This window comes from Acinonyx jubatus, chromosome C2 (genome assembly GCF_027475565.1).
Source record: "Acinonyx jubatus isolate Ajub_Pintada_27869175 chromosome C2, VMU_Ajub_asm_v1.0, whole genome shotgun sequence".
NCBI lineage: Eukaryota > Metazoa > Chordata > Mammalia > Carnivora > Felidae > Acinonyx > Acinonyx jubatus.
Window position 1 is genome coordinate 983,338 of NC_069384.1, and position 20,345 is coordinate 1,003,682.

A 20,345-nucleotide genomic window follows, 5' to 3' on the forward strand; every position below is an offset into this window, starting at 1 on the left:
GGCTCGAACAAGTTGCACGGACAGGTGGCCCAGACCCCACGTCGCCCCTGAACGGGACTCACACATCGGATGGCCGCAGAGAGCTCCAGGTGGCCGGCTCCCAGAGGGGAAGCAAACCGGAGTCAGCTTGTGGGGAGGGGAGGACCCCGCAGTGCAAACACGGGATTCTGACAGTGGTCCCTGCACAGCACTTCCCACACCAAGCAACCCTCCAACCCCACTGGGCGTCCTACGATCCAACTCATTTCTGACACCGTCTACCCGGACTGAGGTCAGATCCCACGACCGCCCTTCCCCCACCTCAGAAGCCAGTTTCAAGTCCCGCTGTCCCCTGTGCTTCTGACCGACCAGCTATCAGTCAAGGTTCCCAGGTCCCCAGACTCAGGTTCAGTTAATTTGCTAGGACGGCCCACGGATCTCAGAGAAACATGTTACTCACTAGATCACCAGTTCATCAGAAAAGGATGAAACCCAGGAACAGTCAGATGGAGAGACCTGTACCAGAAACAGGGAAGGGGTGTGGGGCTTCTGTGTGCTGGGGGCCACTCTCCCCACCAGAAGCTCCCCAAACCCCAGCTCTTTTGCGTTTTATGGAGGCTTCATTACACAGACATGATGATCAACTCACTGGCCACTGGCGACTGATGAAACCTTCAGCTCCTCTCTGCGTCCCCAGCCCCTCCCCGCCACCCCCCACCCCCCACACCCCAGTCAGCGGGGTGCTTTCCAAAGCACATTTGTCTAAGGTAACAAAAGACACCTTTGTGCTCTCCTCGCTCGGGACCATCTGAGGTTAAAGCCCTTGGTCCTCTGGGCCACGAACAGGGACGAAGACCAAATATATACTTCCTCCCAGAAATCGGTGTCCCAGAAGACATGGGGAGAAGGGACCTGAGGTACAGACACGCAATCCATAGGCAGCAGCCAAGGGCTGGGCTGGTTGGCCCAGCACCTGACACGGAGGGACCGGCGAGGGCACCTGGGCACCAGGAGCCTGTCCAGATCTCTGGGAGCAGACACAGGTCACGCAGGCTCCCGGGCCAGTGCCCTGCGGCCAGGGTTCCCACAGGGCAGGCGTCTCCCTCCGCTTCAACCGCACCCTCCTCCTGCAGCGGAGTGCCCTACGTGATGGGTCTCAACTTACGTGTAACAGGGGTGTGGACAAGGCTTCCATGTGACACAACTCCACAGGGAAGTGCACACACAGACCGCCCCCTCCGGCCCTCACATGCAGCCCCCCACGCAGCTCCCAACACGCCTGGAAGAAGCGGGGAGCAGGCTAGAAGCCAGGGCGAGAATGTGTTTTCCCAGGTCACCAGAGGCTGTCACTTCAGGCAAAACCGTTCCCATCAGTCACCTGCAGTTAGCTCTCCCTTCTCCGTTCAGCAGCCCCCACTCCCCACCTCCCACCCCGCGGCACCCCACCCCACTGTCCCGCTGCTGACACCCCTGCACAGCTGCCTCGGGGGCGGTTCAAGCTCAGCTTCCTCAGGTAGCTGCTCTGCCCCACATCCAGGCCGTCCTGACAGCCCACCAAGGGTTCGGAGACCCGGTGGTCACGTCACACAGCCCCCCTCCACCCCCACCCCACCACGAGGCATACGCAGAGCCACCTTGGGTGTCAGTCTTATCAGCACGCAGCCACAGTCCCCAGGTCCCTGGACCGGTCCCCGGCCCGCCCTGGAGGGTCCCCAGTGCTCTACGTTGTGGCACACGTCTCCAGGTGGTTCTGAAACAACGATTTCTTCTGAATAGCGGTCGCTTTCAAACTTCTTCAAGCCACGGAACCCTTTCTCTAAACACAGCTCTCCGCAAACATGAGTACATGAAGCAGACGCCTGAGTGGGACCCAGAGGCCACCTCACGGCCCTGCCACGGGTTCCAGAACGCGCAGGGGCGAGAGGAGGAAGTGGGACCAGAGGCCCACTCCAGCTCCACTGACCGCGCCCCAGGAGCAGCAGTGTCATGCGGACTGTGGGAGGAACCCTGCTCTGCTCCTGAAGGTCTCCGGGGAGGGCCCAGGGAGCAGAGGGACAAACACAGGCTCTGAACCGAGCACATACAGCACAGCATCCATGCTCCTGCTCTTTCCCGGCTCATTTCAAATAAAACAAATTCAACAAGGAAATAAAACATAATTTAGTTTTTATGGAAACTGCAGTCTGTCTTTCTTGTTCCCACAAATAACATTCAAATAAACTACACTTAGTAAAACGTACTGTGAAATGGTTTCCCCGAAGATGCTGGCAAAATACCCCCAGTCCAGCCAGTGCCCAGGGCCACGGGTGAGGGGGGCGTACCCTGGACCCCCGCAACCCTCGGCCTCAGGGCCTCCGTACCACACAAAGAGGACTGGGGGCAGGAGGCCTCGATCCACAGGCTGGGTGCCCGCCGTCCGGTGAGCTGGGCTCCGGGGCCGGAGCTCGAGGAGGGAAGGTGTGACGGGACCCAGGTCTAGACAGGCAGGAAAGCAGCCTGCTGGGGCACCTGCAAGGACCACGCTGGGTCCCCAGACACCTCCAGGCTGCAGACAGAAGTCGCCCTTCAGGGTCGTCCCCTCTCCTAACGTGGCTCTTCGAGGCTCACGAGGCTCACGGAGCCCCGGGAGGTTCAGGTCCCAGGCCCCGGATGGCAAGGAGACCGCCCGCAAGGCCACCGACAGGCGTGAGGGGCCCACACGGGACCACACGACCACGGCGCTGTGACTTCGCCGGTGTCAGCTTCAGCTCCCCAGCCCCCCCCCCCCCACCACCACGGCACCCACCTACTCACAGCTTCTTAAATCCAGTCACACCCAAAAGACCTCCTGTCTGTCTCTATATTCACTTTAAAACGGTCTGTCACACAGCAGCACCCAAAGGCACACGGTCCCCTGAAGCCCGGTGTGCGCGGCTGGTGCTACGGGGCACGCCGGCGAGGTGAATCCCAACACACTTATTCTCTCCTACGTCAGAAGAAAACAGACTTCAGTACACTCCACAATCAACACATGACCCGGGACGTGACTCGCGAGGAAGAACCTGAGCGCTGGACGAAGCCGGCCACGTTCAGTGCCGCAGAACGTCACTCAACCCTCTGTGCGCGGGAGAGCGCCGGTGCAGGAAAGGCCTGAGACTGTCATTCAGAACATGGGGAGGGTGCCGGTCCTTGACTTCCGTCCGGGCGGAAGACAGACAGACACAAGCTCTTCTGCGCTTCATTCAGACCGGAGGACAGATGCGGATGGGGACCCTCCAGCCAGCAAGCCTGTGCCAGGAGCCCCGCCCCGGCCACAGGACAGAAACTCTTGCAACACGGGCTCCCGGCAGGAGCTGCCCACCCTGAGCACCAAGGTGGGGGGGGGGGGGGTGACGTCTAGGGGCTTGCGCTCCCCCCAGACTCCACCCTGTCTGCCCCTGCCCTACTCCCCTACTCCTGCTGCCCCCCCCCACCCCCACCCTCACCCCGCCCTGCCATCTCCCGCGGCCCTGAGCCCGGCCAGGAGGCCGGCGCGTCCCCGCCGCCCAGGCTGTAGGCCACGAGATCTACCAAGCAGAGCCCGAAGGACCGCACCAAACCACGCGGGATCTGAAGGCGGCGGGAGGGCACGGGCCGGCCGCTGCTCGGGGCGCCGCACACCGCGCGTCTCGCCCCAGCCCCGGTTGGGCTCCTCTGCGAGCCTCGGGGGCTCAGGGGAGCCCCTCGGAGAAACGGGACTGGCTTTCCTTCCGGCCCCGCTCAAGCGGCGCTCGGTGAGAGCCGAGCAAAGGCCGCGAGACTCGAGGCCAACCCTGGGCGCGCCCGCTCTGCCCCCACGCGGGGCTCCCGCATCGCACACGGGCGAGGCAGGCCCCGGGCGCTGCGGTTTCAGAGAACTAAGCGGGCTCCGCCGCCGCCACCCCAGGAGGCCCGCGGCTGGCAATGTGGGGCCAGCGAGGGACCCACCTCTGTGACGGGCCGGCCCCACTGTCAGGGGACACGTGACTGCCCCGGACCGAGCGGCACCCCACGGTCCCGATGTTGAAGCCCTAACCCCCAACGTGAGGGCACTCGGAGACGGGGCCTCTAAGGGAGCGATTAAGGTCAAACGGGGTCCCGCGGGTGGGGCCCCGATCCGATGGGGTTACTGTCCGGGTAAGAGGGAAGACCAGAGAGCCCCCTGTGCCCCCACCAAGGCTCCTGCCCGTCTGTCCCCACAGGAATGTGGGGAGGGAAAGCCGTGGGAGGACACAGGGGGTCAGGAAGAGAGGTCTCACCAAACCCGACCGTGCTGACACCTTGGTCTTGGGCCCCCGCCTCCGGAGCTGTGAGAGGAATGTTCGTGGTTTGAGCGCCCGGTGCGTGGTGCGTGGCTACGGCCGCCCGCGGACGAAGTCGGCGACGGAACCCAGGGTCTTCACAACAGGACGTCAAAACGTTCAGAATAGGAGCCAGAATCACTCAGCGTACAAAGACACGGGAAAAAACCCAGAATTGACATACTGATTCCAAAGTGGCCACTTGCTGGAATACCCAGACAGGATTTTGGAGAAACTGTCATAAGGAGGCTAAGGAGGGTGAAGAAAATACTCATGGAAGGAACGTAAATAGAGCGGAAGTCAAGAAAGAAAGAAAAGAAAAAGAACCCCATGTGCATTCTACAGCTGCTGTAACGAACGGCCACCGGTGTCGCCAAGGACAGGACTCGAGGCCACAGAAGCACGGCATCCTCTCTCATGGCGCTGAGAGCCCGAAGCCCACAGTCAGGGCTTCCGGGCCCACAGCTCAGCCGCAGCAGGGCCACACGCTCTCCGGAGGGCGCGAGGGAGCATCTGTCCCCCCTGAGCTGGCAACCACATGACCTTCTTCTCATCTCTCTCTGCCCCATCTTCACATGGCCTTCCCCGGAGTCTGTGAGCAAATCTCCCTCCTCCTCTCTTATAAGGATGCTGGTGATTGCATGTGGGGCTTCCGGGGAGCAGAACTCCCACCCTCACGCAGGGTGATGAAGCACATCAAGGCAGGGAGAGGCAATAGAGGTGCCCGCCCTTCCCTGCTGCCAGCGGAGCAGAGTGGAAACCTGATCACCCCCGACACAGCAGCAACAAGGGAGGCGTCTGGGGTGCAGCAAGGAACCAAACAGGAGTGGTGAGCTGGGCGAGGAGGGACAGAAGTGGAGGCCGGAGCGGGGGGGGGGGGGGGGGGGGGCAGTGTTGTCCTCATGTGGGACCCAGGCCAGAGGAGCTCAATGTGGAGCTGAATAGCAGCCCCACCTGGACCATCATGCCAGGGTCTCAGGACATGATACCCAATGTGCAGGAGAAAAGCAGCCCAAAACTCGTCTCACCCAAGCCAGGGAAATCTCAACTTGAATAAGAAAAGAGAATGAACAGAAGCTAGCCCTCAAATGACACAGATGTTGGAATGATCTGATGGGATTTTAAAGCAGCCGTAATAAAAATGCTTCAATGAGCAATATCCACATGCTTAAAACAAATGGGAATAAGAAAGAGCTCAGCAACTAAATAGAAGGGCCAAAAGAAGAACCAGATGGGAAATGTAGAACCGACAAATATAAAACCTAAAATAAAAACTCAGCAGACAGGCACAATAGCAGAGGGAGATGACAGAGCTAAGAATCAGTGAACCTGGGAGACGAAACAATAGAAATCACCAAACTGAACAACAGAGAAAAGAAAATGAAAAAAGACATGATTGGATGATTTAATATTCGTGACATCGAAGTCCCAGAAGAGGAAGAGAAAGAAGATACAACTGAAAAGCAGTTGAGGAAATGAATGGCTGAAAATTTTCCAAATTTGATGAAAGACAAAAACCTACATTTCGGAAGGTCTGCAAATTCCAAAGAGGATAAACCTGAAGAAATCTGCACCAAGACCTTTAGAATACTGAAGAGAGAAAATTCTAGAGAGCAACCAGGGAGAAATGCTCACACTACCTACAGAGGGGCAGTGACCCCGATGACAATGGGTCTTTCATCAGCAAGCACAGAGACCAGAAAGAAAGTGCCGGACAGTCTTCTTCAGGTGCAGAAAGCAAGAATGGTCATCCGGAGTCTTTTGGCCAGTGAAACCGTCCCTCAGGAATGAGGTGCATGTTCCCAAGTTTAAAAAGAAAGAACCAAGGATTTGTCTTCAGCAGATCTCTCCTAAAACACTGATAAAGGAACTTTTCAAGCACAAAGGGAACATGACAGAGACGTGGAAGCCCGGGAACGGAGAGAGAACACCACAAAAAGCAGAAGTGTGTGTAAATGTGGTAGGTTGTCTTTCTCCTTGTGAGTGATCTAAATTGTGTTAGGCAGCTGGAGGAGAAACTCGAAACGTTGAATGTGGATGTCAATTTATGGAGCAGAAATAGCCATGACAAGGATTCTATAAAGGAGAAGGGTTAAGTGATCTAAGTGGAAGTTTTCTATCATTTACTCAAACTAGTAAATACTGACACCCCATGTGATAAGTATACCACGTTAACATGTGATAAGTATACCACGTATGGCATAATACTTAAGGGAACCATTTAAAGATCAGTGTACATACAGTGTATATACAAAGACATACACGGAAAAATGTTATAGATAAATCAAATGGAATTCCAAAAAAAAAAAAAAAAATGGTCGAGTAACCCAAAGGGAGGCAAGGGGAGTAAACAGAAAACAAAACCAGAGAGGACAAACACAAAACGAAGGACAGCCTTAAGTCCTAACATAGCTATAATTACTACGTTAGGATATAAATGGCCTAAATACACCAATTAAAAGAGAGATTGGCAGAATGGATTAAAGAAAAAATATGTCTCAACTATATGCTAAGTAAACATTAATTTTAAAAAATCAGGAAAGGCTACATCAATACCTGATACAGCAGACTTCTGAGCAAAAACAATGATAAGCAAAGACAAAGAAGGTCATGATGAGGGAGCAGAAGGCAGGCTGAGGACAAAGCACAAAATAACACCCCCCCACACATACTCATGGGGTACTTGGGACATTCCTCAGGCTCTCCCGGCTGCCCAAGGACAAAGGAAAGGGGAAAACCAATGGTTAGCTAATAGAGATCACAGTCATGCAGGACAGGAGTCTCCAACAGTTTACCAAGGTCTTAGCAAATTATAAGAAAAAGGCAATCTTAACAGCCCAACCTCCAGAAACCTGTAGACTCAGTTTCCTGGAGCCCCAACATCACCTTTCCCTCCACAGTGATGTGGGGAATAAGGCAAGAAGGAAATGGTAAATAAAATTAAATTTCTTTGAACTCTCTACTGCCTTAAAGTTAATGCTTTGCTAGAGGGAAGAACAACCTCAGCTTGACAATAGCTAGGCCTCCAGGATCTTAAGAGTTGTCTTTATCATATGAAAGTCCTTCTAGAAACCTTCCTTTTGCCCTTACCTCCCCCAATTCCATAGTATATAACCAGTCACCTTTATAACCCCAGTGCAGCTCTTTCTGCCCTTGGATCCTGTACCCGGCTTTAATAAAATCACCTTTTTTGCACCAAAGACTTCTCAAGAATTCTTTCTTGACCATAAGGTCCAAACCCCACCCCCCACCATCACTCCAAAACCGTAACAGTTACATAATAATTTTTAAAAAGTCTCTCCATCAAGACATGATACTCTATATGGAAAATCCAAAAGATTCCACCAAAAAACTGCTAGAACTGATTCATGAATTCAGCAAAGTTACAGGATATAAAATCAACACACAGAAATCGGTTGCATTCCTATATGCCAACAATGAAACAACAAAGAGAAATCAAGGAATCGATCCCATTTACAGTTGCACCAAAAACCATAAAATACCTAGGAATAAATCTAACCAAAGAGGTGAAAAATCTATACACTTAAAACTATAGAAAGCTTATGAAAGAAATTGAAGAAGACACAAAAAAATGGAAAAAGATTCCATGCTCCTGGATAGGAAGAACAAATATTGCTAAAATGTTGATACTACCCAAAGCAATCTACATATTCAATGCAATCTCTATCAAAAGAACACCAGCATTCTTCACAGAGCTAAAACAAATAATCCTAAAATTTGTATGGAACCAGAAAAGACCCCCAAATAGCCAAAGCAATCCTGAAAAAGAAAACCAGGGCAGGAGGCATCACAATCCCAGACTTCAAGCTACACTACAAAGCTGTAATCATCAAGACAGTATGGTACCGGCACAAGAACAGACACTCAGATCAATGGAACAGAATAGAGAACCCAGAAATGGACCCACAAACGTATGGCCAACTAATCTTTGACAAAGCAGGAAAGAATATCCAATGGAATAAAGACAGTCTCTTCAGCAAGTGGTGCTGAAAAAACTGGACAGCGACATGCAGAAGAATGAACCTGGACACTTTCTTACACCATACACAAAAATAAACTCAAAATGGATGAAAGACCTCAATGTAAGACAGGAAGCCATCACAATCCTCGAGGAGAAAGCAGGCAAAAACCTCTTTGATCTTGGCCACAGCAACTTCTTACTCAACACGTCTCCAGAGGCAAGGGAAACAAAAGCAAAAATGAACTACTGGGACCTCATCAAAATAAAAAGCTTCTGCACAGTGAAGGAAGCAATCAGAAAAACTAAAAGGCAACCGACAGAATGGGAGAAGATACTTGCAAATGACATATCAGAGGATTAGTATCCAAAATCTATAAAGAACTTATCAAACTCAACACCCAAAAAACAAATAATCCAGTGAAGAAATGGGCAAAAGACATGAATAGACACTTCTCCAAAGAAGACATCTAGATGGCCAACTGACCCATGAAAAAATGCTCCACATCACTCATCATAGCAGGAAATACAAATGAAAACCATGATGTGATACCACCTCCCACCTGTCAGAATGGCCAACATTAAAAATTCAGGCAACAGGAGATGATGGCGAGGATGCAGAGACAGAGGATCACTTTTGCATTGCTGGTGGGAATGTAAGTTGGTGCAGCCACTCTGGAAAACAGTATGGAGGTTCTTCAAACTAAACATAACGTAGAACTACCCTACAACCCAGCAATCACACTACTAGGTACTTATCCAAGGGATACAAGTGTGCTGTTTTGAAGGGACACATGCACCTCAATGTTTATAACAGCACTACCAGAATAGCCAAAGTATGGAAAGAGCCCAAATGTCCATCAATGGATGAATGGATAAAGAAGATGTGGTATATACATGTGTATCACATATATATACACACACAATGGAGTATCACTCGGCAATCAAAAAGAATGAAATCTTGCCATTTGCAACTACGTGGATGGTACTAGAGGGCATTATGCTAAGCAGAATTAGAGAAAGACAAATATCATATGACTACACTCATATGAGGACTTTAAGACACAGAACAGATGAACATAAGGGAAGGAAAGCAAAAATAATATAAAAATAGGGAGGGGGACAAAACATAAGAGACAAATATGGAGAACAAACAGAGGGTTACTGGAGGAGCTGTGGGATGGGGGGGATGGGCTAAATGGGTAAGGGGCATTAAGGAATCTACTCCTGAAATCATTGTTGCACTATATGCTAACTAATTTGGATGTAAATTAAACAAATAAAATTAAAAAAAAAAAACAAACTCCTGAGAAAGGAATCTTCAGGTCCAGTGATTTTACTGGAGAATTCCACCAAATATTGAAAGAAATTAACACCAATTCTACACAATCTGTTCTAGACAAAGGAAGACAAGGGAACCCCATCTAGCTCATTTCAGGAGGTTAATGTTACCCTAATAACAAATCCAGCAAATACAGAGCTCAGAAGGAAAGCGACAGGCAATGTTCTTCATGAACAGGGATGTAAAAATTCTCAACAAAATACAAGTGAATGCAATCCAGCAATACATAAATATAACTATATATCATGACAATGACGGATTTACACCAGAGATGCAAAACTTGTTCAATATTAAAAAATCAATCAATGTAGGGGCACCTGGGTGGCTCAGCCAGCCACCGAAGCATCCGACTTCGGCTCAGGTCATGATCTCACAGTCCGTGAGTTCAAGCCCCGCGTTAGGCTCTGTGCTGACAGCTGAGAGCCTGGAGCCTGTTTCAGATTCTGTGTCTCCCTCTTTCTCTCCTCCCCCACTCATGCTCTGTCTCTCTCTTCTCAAAAATAAACGTTAAAAAAAATTTTTTTAATCAATGAATATAATCCATAATATTAAAATGTTAAAGAAGAAAAATCACATTATTATAGCAATTGATATATGGGAAGCATTTGACAAAATTCAACACCCATTCATGTCAAAAACTCTCAGCAAATTAGAAACAGAGAGCTCCCTCAACTTGATAAAGAGCATCCACAAAAACTTAGGGTTAACATCACACTTAACAGTGAAAGACTCAGTGGTTCGCCCACGATCAGGAGCAAGGCAAGGATGTCCAGGCTCATCCCTCTTATTCAACACAGCAGTGTAGCCCCAGCCGATGCAATAAGGCAAGAAAAGGAAATAAAAGGCATATAGATGGTTAAAGAAGTCAAACTGCCTCTATTTGAAGATGACAGTATAGTCTACATAGAAAATCTCAAAGGATCTACAAAAAGTTTCCTAGAACCACTGAGTTATAAATGTCACAGGATATAAGATCAACATATACAAGTCAATTGTATTTCTACAGACAAGCAATGAACACATGGAAACAAAGTAAAAATAATACCATTTACAATCACTTAGAAAATGAAATACTTTGATGTAAGTCTAACAAATATGTACAGTACTTGCATGCTGAAATCTATAAAACACTGATGAAACAAATCAAAGATCTAAACAGTGCAGGGACACATATGTTCAAAGAATCGAAGAGTCAACACAGTAAAAATGTCAATTCTCCCCAAACAGATATGTAAGTTTAATGCACTTCCTACCAAAATCCCAACAATATTCTTATTTATATAGAAAAGACTACTCTAACATGTATATGAAAAGGCAAAGAAACTGGAATAGGTAAAACAGTTTTGAAAAAACAAAGTAGGAGAAACCACTTTGATTTTAAGACTTACTATACAGTTATAGTAATCAGGACAGTATGCAATTGCTAAAGCATATGCACACAGATCAATGGAACAGAAGAATGGAGAACCCGGAAATAGACCCCATAATAGTCAACTGATTTTGGACAAACGTGCAAAACCAGTGAAGTCTAGGAAGGACAGTGTTTTCAACAAATGATGGTAGAGCAATTGGACATTCAGAGGTAAGTAAGTAAATGAACCTACAACTATACTTCACACTTGAGCAAAACTGACTCAAGAAAACAAAGGAGAAAATCTTCAGGACCCAGGGCTTGGTGAAGAGTTACCAGATGTGATACAGCCAGGATCAACCACAGGCATGCAAATGAGCCATCTTGAATGTCCACCACTCAAGGCTTCAAAGAGCAACTGCATGAGTCAAGAGCTGCCCAAACACAGAACATTGAGACAGTATTTGTTGCTTTAAATTGCTAACTTTGGGGGTGATTTTTTACACAGCAACAGGGAACTGGAACCGTTCCTTCTCTCCTTCAGTGGTTCTTTCTGATGTTTGGGGTCACATCAGACTCCTAGCTGGGCTCTGTGCCCGTTCTGCTGTCACCCATTTTCCTGAATCCTGCTCCTTCCTGAAAACTATCTGAACCATATCCTGCTCACTATGCACAGTCTGAATCTCTACTTCTGATATTTGATATGGGGACCTCACACCTGCTCCCATACACACACACCCTTGTTCCCAACTCCTCACCTCTTCTGCACCCCTGCCCTTACATCTCCCTGCCCTACTGACAATGGCCTTGATGACATTTGGCCAACGGAATGCTGGCTGACCTGACGAGAGCATAGGAGGCTTCAGCACATTTATGGGTGTAAGATCTGTCCCTTGTACTTCCGCTGGCATCCCAAGGAGAACATGCCTCAGGCAGCTACTGTTACATGAGAACAAGGCTTAGAGGCTGGCCAAGCCAGACTGCAAACGCATGACCTCACTGCTGCAAGCCACAGCCGTTATGAGGCTGTCTGTTACGTAGCAAAACCTGACCGATACACTCTGCTTAAGCTATTGCTTCAGCTTAAAATCTTTCAAAACACAGCTCAAATTCCACCACCTCTGTAAAGCTACCCCATATTTTCCAAGCTACTAAAGCTCTCTTCCACCCTTGAATTATAATGGCAAATTAAACAAGCTGCTCCTTTGGCACGTCTATTTGGGAAGGCTTAAAGGGGGCAGTGTGGCTAAATGAGCATCCAGCTTAAAGGGAACCCATGAATAGCAAATGGCGCTGCTACGTGCCAGGCACTGAGCTAAGCACTTCATACATGTTAATTCTTTGTATGAGGTGACGTTCTTATCATCCGAAACTGAAGCCCAGGGAGGGGAAGCAAGTTACCATGTGGCTGAGTGACTGCCCCGTGCTCAGCTGGGAGCTGCAGAGCCAGGAAGCTTGTGCAGACAGCCTGGCTTTCCATCGCGGCTTCCTCTGCTGCACCACACAGCTTTGTGGGGCTTGGCCCCCACCCACTCCTCCCACCTCCCTCTCATGGCTTTGCTCCAGGAGCACCTTGCGGCTCCTCCTTCCTGGCCTGTGTTCAGAAGAGCACGGAATGCCCCCCTCGTCCATCCCCCAGACCCCCCAGGCTTGTGATCAATCCTCTTTAAGGTCTCAAGTTTGTCCTCGGTCCATCCGGGCATCTGGATTAGGCAACCAGCCGGCCTTGCCCTTGCAGTGGTTGTTTGGAAAACTCTGAAACATTATCACTGAACGTGGAGGACAGGATGTAGTTAACAATGAGAAAAAGAAAGATGAGAGAAACAAAAAACCAGAGTCCATGACTCAACCATAAATCCCTCGGAGGAAAGCAAGTATGAATCAGAAGCAATGATGACAGCAAGTCAAGCAAGGACGGCTATTTCATTTGGACAGAAGAACCTGTTTCCACCACAGAGCAAGCATTAAACTATGTAAGGCCAACTGTACTCGAAATAAAAGGAAAAATTAACGAACACTGCCAGCTTAACAACTCATTGTGTTTCCAACAATGTAACATGATCTTCAAAGTGTGCAAGGTCTCAAGTTCAGCGTAGGTCACCCCATTCCTCCACTCTTCTGTGATCTGTGACAGTCCAGACTATTGTTCCCCACCTCACCCTCCGGCTGCTTACAGAATAACACAATGCAGAGGTGAGGCTCCAGGAGGTGGAGTGCCTTCCAGCACCTCCCTTCCTGTGCCTCCTCACGCGATTTGTTTGGAAAAGCAGGGCCTTAACGGGCAGGAGAGGAAGCACACAGCGTGCCCCTCTAACCTGCTAGGCCGGAGGCCCACAATGAAGGCAAAGAACAGACCGGAACCCAGGGGGCCAATCTGGGTGCCATGAAATTTAGCCATCATGCCATTTCACCAACACATTCTTCAGCATACATTTCATCTAGAAACATTTTTCATAACCACCATGCAATTCCCACACATAGCAAAATCAAGAAAAATTCCTTAATGTCACCGAACAGCCAGCTTACATTCAAATTTCCAATCGTCTCAAAGCTGTCTTTTTACAATTGCTCTATTTAAGAATAATCCAAATAAGGTTTCCCGAATGACTTTTCTTTGCGCCTGTCTCCTATTTTGTCCTGTAACTGCCCTCTCTTTCTACACGCATTTTGTTTGTTAAGCGCATGAGTTATCTGTGTGAGAATCTTCCAAAGTCTACATTCGGCTGGCAGCCTGTTCAGGATATTTTGGCACGTCCCCTGGCCTTGAACTTCTGCAAACTAGCAGTCAGCTCCAGAGGCTTGCTTGGGACACGGGCTCGATCCCTCCCCTGCACTTGCCGCGGTGGCCTTCCCACAGTAGCGGAGCACAAAGCAGAGCTGCGTGAGGCCTGCCCTGCCTTCCTCGTGTGATGCCAGGGTTTCCAAGCAGGTACAGCGGTGTCGGCCCGAGGCCTCCACTGTAAACTTCCCCGTGAACCTTTTTGCCTCGTGGGTTAACAGCCATTGATTAGTGTCTAGATCTTATGTTTCGTTAGGGATTCCAAAATGGTGATTTTCTATTCTGTACTTCTGTCTGTAACAATGAGCTTCTGTGAGTGAGAACTTTACTTCGTCCACCGTTCGATATGCCGTTGAAAACATAGCCTGCGTAGAACAGGAAGAATGGGTGGTGGATTCCTTCTCTGTCACTTACTGATGATGGAAGTACTGTGTAGATTTACCCTAACAAGCTCTGGAAAAGAAGGACTTGCTTGTATTCTTGTTCCTCAGATGCGTCACGACTCGGGCATTGTTAGGGATCTGCTGCATCTCAATCTGCTGTAGCACCTATTACTTCTGACGTCCACAATGCCACATCCCTGGCACCCGGAGCCTGTCAAGGGAGGCCACGCCTGACTTGGGAAGTCCCTCCTCAGTCCTGTTAGCTTCCTCACTTGTAGCCAAAACCAGAGGTTAGAGGCTCATCCTGTACACGGTCCTTGTTTGTATATGAAACCGTTTCTCCAGGAAGCCTGCCCTGTTAGTAAAATAAAAATTGTACCTAGAGACCACAATCAGGGGAGTTCATAACTACTAGTCTGTGACTGCTCCTAGAACTCCTCCCATTAACTGTGCTACAAGACATTTTTCAGAGTAAATCCTGTGGAACATCCACACAACGAGATAATATTCAGCGCTACAAAGAAATGAGCCATCACGGAGGAACCTTCAATGCATATCACTAAGCGACAGCAGCCAATCTGAAAAAGCTGCATCCTGTAATATTATGGCCCACAAAGAGATCCAGTAATTTAGGAAGACTGAAATCACACAGGGTATATCTGTGACCACAACAGAATGAAACTAAAAATCAGTAACAAAAAGATGTCATGAGCTCTCCAAATATCTGAAAATTAAACACATTCTGTATGTGCTGCCGAAGCGAGCACGTATTAAACACATTCTGAATAACTTATGGGTCGAAGAAAAAAAATGTGAGAGAATTTAGAAATATTTTGATAATTAAATGAAGAAAAATACCACCTGTCAGAATCTGTGAGGTGCAGCCAAAACAGAGCTTAGAGAGAAGCATATCATTATACTTAAAAAGAAGGAAAGTCTAAAATCAGTGATATAAATTTCTACCTTAAGATAAGTAGAGCAAATTAAGTTCAAAGTAAGGAGAAGGCAGGTGTGGCAGGCAGAGTGAGCCTCACCCTGCTCCCTGGAGCCCGTGGGCTCATGACCTCGCAGGGCGAAGGGCGTTGCGGTCGTGGTGAAGGTTGTAGCCCGGACGGGGAGTCAGCTGGATCATTGCGAGGGCGCAGGAAAACCGCGTGAGTTCTGTCAAGTGGAGAGCCTTTCCAGGCTGGGTTAGAAAGAAAAGTGATGGGGAGGAAGGTTCAGAGAGAGACAGTGCTGAGGGTGGAGACAGAGGAAGGGGCCACGGGCCAGGATGAGCAGCCTCTGGAAACCGGAAAAGGCAAGTGAACAAAGTCTCCCAGAGCCCTCATAAAGGGACCCAGGCCTACGACAACCTGATTCCGGCCCGGTGGGACCCCTGTGGGACTCTGCCCTGCAGAGCCTCAGATGATAAATTTGTGTGGTTTTCAGCCACCAAGTCTGCAGTGACATTTTAGGGCAGTCATAGGAAACAAATACATCTGGAAATAATAAATACATACAGGAGTTAACGAAAACATAGACAAGCAATAAAAAAATAAAATAAATGTAGTAATCTGTAAATATTTAAACAAATGGAAAACAGATGAAGAGAAAAAAAGAAAGAAAACAAAAATCCCAAATAACAAATAGGAAAGATCAGGTGTCAGAACAGATCCTACAGATATTAAAATGATGATATGGGATTATTATGATGAACAACTTCGGGCCAACACGTATATCAGCTTAGATGAACTGGACAAATTTGGAGCCACAACTCTAAAACGGGCACAAACCCCACGGATGTTGAAAAAATGGAATCTGTTGTCAAACACCTTCCCACCAAGGAGATGCCAGGCACTGGGAAATTCCGCCAAAGCACTGAGAGGTGGTGAGCCCAACCTCACACAGTCTCCTTCAAAGAGCAGACAGACAGGAAGTCATTCCAGAGTCATTGTCCAGAGCAAGCGCAGCTCTGATTGTAAAATCTGACAAAGATACGAGAAAAATGAAAACTGCGGCCCGTCTCTCTTATGACGTGTATAAAACTCCTCACCAAAATATTAGCAAAATATATCCAAGAATCAATGCCAAGTAGGCTTACACCAGGAATAGTTTAACATTTCCAAAATTTATCAACATAATTTACCATGTTAGCAGGATAAAGCGGAAAATTATCATTTCAAGCGATGCAGGAAAGATTCTTTGACAAAATTCCATACATGCATGATAAAAATCTTCAACAAACACACCTTTTTCTATTAAGCTAAAATCCTGTTTTCTAATGACATCAGTCTGATTCCTGACTTGTTTGATCCTCCAGCATAGGTGGTGACACTTTGGGTTGGGCCACAACCAGGGAGTAAGAGCCGGATGACAAACAGGGCCATCATCATCAGGTAGGCAGATACCCAGGTGAGGCCCACGTTTACCCTGCTTGTTCCTGAGTCTAAAATCAGGGTGTTTGGGGGCACCTGGGTGGCTCAGTGGGTTAAGCGTCTGACTCCTGATTTTGGTTCAGGTCATGATCTCACAGCTCATGAGCTGGAGCCCCGTGTTGGGTTCTGTGCTGGCGGCGCAGAGCCGGCTTCAGATCCTCTGTCTCCCTTTCCCTCTGCCCTTCCTCCACTTGTACGCATGTGCGCACTTTCTCTCTCTCTTTTAAAATAAATAAATTAAAAAAAAAAAAGAGGCGGTAACTAACTGTCTACAAAATAAGTAAATAAATAATAAATAAAATCAGGATGTCTTCTAGCCTGGGGAACAGAGATTGTGCTTAGGGGCTGCTAAGTCAGCTCTGGAAAAGGAACCCTAAAAACACGTGTGAAGTTTTCCTCATGTCTTTGGTGAATCCTTCACTGTGCCAGCGTAAAGTGAGACTCTGGAACTCAGAGCCCATCACCAGATGGCAGGGGTCACACTGCTTGTTCAAGGGGAGCCAGTGTGGGCAGCTGGAGTAGAGCGGAGAGACCCCGGCTGACGGACGAGCAGGCCAGGTTCTCGGCTGAAGTCACGCAAAGGTGACTGGGAGGGAGGGCAGGGGCCTGGGATCCAGACAAAATGGAAACAGATGTGTCCTAACAAAACTCGAGCCCCAAGAGGACCGGGGTGACACACGTGCACTTCGGTCCCTACCAGAGCGCAGGGGACCCACGGGGAGCCCTGCAACGCCCCACCCAAGATGCCTGTCGACGGCAGAGAATCCCCAGATGGGCAGTTGAGGAGCTACAGGAGGCCTGGGTAAGGAAATAGAACAGTCGGACAAGCGTGTGCAGAGGCGGCCCAGACAATGGTGGTGAGGATCATGCGACAGAAAGCAGAGGAAAAGGTGGGCAAAATGAACACGGGATATCTCAACAAAGAATGAAAATTTAAATAAAAAATACATCTAAAACTGAAAATTTACAAAATATGAAAGGAAGAACTCAATGTATGGACATAGCAGAAGCCCGGGTTAGTGCCCTTGAAAGTGGTCAACAGAAAAGGTCAAAATGAGGGGAAAAAGGCTAGGAAAAAACAAACAACAGAAAAGGACACAGATGGGGATACACTGAAAAGATTTACCCAGGTATAAACAATAGTTTAAAAATAACAGTGATCATATTATTACCGTTGGTAATAATTCCATAGAAGAATTTTCTCCCTTGGGATACACTCCACTCATGACAGACAGTGTGGCTGCCACACTGCAAAGTCACGGGTCGTAATTTATTTGTCTGACTTGGTAGATTTATACACATAAACTAATTTCCATATATTTTCAATATTTAGGACTTCCTCATTTTTTTCTTGATTTAAGAAACCCTTTAATGTTTATTTTTTATTTTATTACCCGAAATCCTGACATGATTCCATGCTTAAAATTACATAAGATTTTCATTCACAGACATCTTCCCATTTCTATCCCCTTTGGTCCCTTCCTTCCAACAAGTAACATAAGTAACAGAAAACTAGGTTTTGGTACATTCCTCCATTGTTTCTTTTAGGAAACATAAATGAATCCATTGCATACACGCACGTTCGTATGTGTATAAATCCACCTTTTAAAAGGGTCGAATGTACTACAAACGTTCTGCGCCTTGCTGGTTTTCTCTTTCACTTGCTGTGTTCGGGAGATCACTCTGAATCACAACGTGAAAATACCCCCGTCTCTCTTCTACAGGTGCGGAGTCCTCCGCGGTATGAACCACAATGCAGTCAACCTCCAGACGGACAGCTGGTTCACCCCCATATTCTGCCATGAAGATAATGCCACCGTGAGTACCCTCGTGCGCACCTCGCTTCCTATCTGTTGCCAGTGACGTTCTGGGATAGAGGCCTAGGAGCAGGTCTGCCGGATCACAGGGTAAATGCAAATGAAATTCTTCTGAACAGTCACAAACTCCCCTCCATAAACACGGGCTCAGCTGGGACGGCCACAACAAAGCAGCCCAGCCCAGGTGGCTTAGACAAGAGATTTACTTTCTCACGGTCCCGGAGGCTGGACGTTGAGGTCAAGGCGTGGGCAGGGCTGGGTCCTGCTCAGGCCTCTCCCCTGGCATGCAGCTCATCGTCCTCCCCGGTGTCGTCCCCGGTCATCCCTCTGTGCGTACAGGTCAGGCTCATGTCCAAATTTCCTCCTCTTAAAGGATACTGGTCAGATTGGGTTAGAGACCCTACCGGCCTCATTGTCACTTAATTACCTCATTAAAGACCATCTCCAAATCAGATGGCATTCCGAGATGGGGGGGCTTGGGCTTCAACTTGAATTTGGGGGACACCTCTCAGCCCAGTCCTGCACCGTGTCTCTCCAGCAGCAGCGATGTGTGAGCGGGTCTGTCCCCTCACACAATCCAAGCACCCCAACCCTCATGCACGTATATCTTCCTGAAATGGCAGAGTTGTTTCAGTTTTCTAGATCAATCTGAGAACTTCTGTTCTGGAATAGGATAGTTTAATAATTTCCACTTATCAGCAGTTATATAATCAATCCTACTTGCCAACTCTTTCTTACATCATTTTGCAGTTTTCTTAATGTTTTGGTTCATATGAAGTATATTTTCACCTGTTTCAGGTGTAAAATACTGAGCTAGTCCCTAGATACTTTGTTTCTTACCTTCTTCAGGAACTTGGAAGATACTCATTCTCTTTCCTTCTAACTCCTGTTTCTGATAGGATCTAAACGTGACACGGGACCTTTTGCCCTCATCGTCAAGGATCAGGAAACAAGGAAAATTGTATCATGTCTGTCCACTGGCCAGCTAGCATTTCCTGCTTTAACTGAGCTCATCAGTCTGGACACGTTAGTTACCGTAGTGACTATTCTGTGACTGAAAGCAGCCACAGGACTTGCTGATCTGAGAGCCAGAAAGAGCTGTGTGGGCCCCACAGCAGCCTGGGACGCTGGCCCCTCAGGAGAGAGTACGGCCTTGCTCCCAAACCTCCCCCAGTTCTCGCTCAGCCACGCGGTGCGTCCGGGTTCGTGGTGCCAGCCTCCCCGCGTGGCCCGCATGTGTCCGGGAGGCAGCGCCGATGGCGGGGCTGGGCCGGAGGTGGGGGGAGGGGACAGGGCTGCCGTAAAGCAGCTCGCAGGGAGCTGGCAGTTCCACGGGCAAGCCCTCGGCACAGCTCTTGGTGGCACGGGGCCTTGGCCGGGAGGCGAGACGGAGCCCTGTGAGCAGTTCTTCAGACCCCGCAGACAGTCACGAGAAGGTCCTGACTCTACAGGGAGCCAGCAAAAGTGGCAGAAAGAGGATAGGCCATGTCCCCCAGGGTCGCCTGGGGCCAGGCTGAGCCAGGCACTCTCACAGCCACACCTGTGCTCGGCGCTCCCGGTGGCCCCTGGGCCACTAGAAGCTGTGCTTCTGGAAAGTGCCACAAGGTGTGTGAGTGGCAGGCCGGCCCCGGGGAGGCTCAGGGAGGGACAAGCTGTCAGGGCAGGTCTAGGGTGGTTCGGGTTGAGTGTGCGGAGCAACCCAAGGCCAAGGCTGTCTGACCCTGCGTCCCACACTCCACCATCCCACAGCCCTGACCAGCTGCGGCGCCGAGGTCTCAGGGGAGAGAGGGACACACCGGCAGGGGCACAGAGCGAAGGGGAGGCAGACAGACAGACGACAGGAGGGAAGAGGCAAGGAGAGTGGGAAAAAAAAAAAAAAAAGAAAAACCCCAGGGTGAGCAGCAGAGCCCTGGCATCGACCCCGTGACGGATGCCACGTTGGTCCCCGGATGGCGCCCTGGCCGCACGCTCGTGAAAACCACTGCACTGAGACCACACGG

The 20,345-nt window shown here is 49.1% G+C and overlaps 1 protein-coding gene across 12 annotated transcripts in view; it reads right to left on the bottom strand.

Moving 5' to 3' along the window:
* PCBP3 (poly(rC) binding protein 3) overlaps window positions 1–20,345 on the bottom strand; it is a 268,572-nt gene that overhangs the window by 106,940 nt on the left and 141,287 nt on the right. The window contains exon 1 of one of the 12 annotated variants that reach the window (XM_053220427.1): window positions 4,236–4,483. The exons of 10 other annotated variants lie outside the window; for them this stretch is intronic. The gene's annotated coding sequence lies outside the window, so the exon portion shown is untranslated. Of the gene's footprint in view, window positions 1–4,235; window positions 4,484–20,345 lie in introns of those variants that run through there. One more of the 12 variants, XM_053220421.1, reaches the window with a different exon arrangement.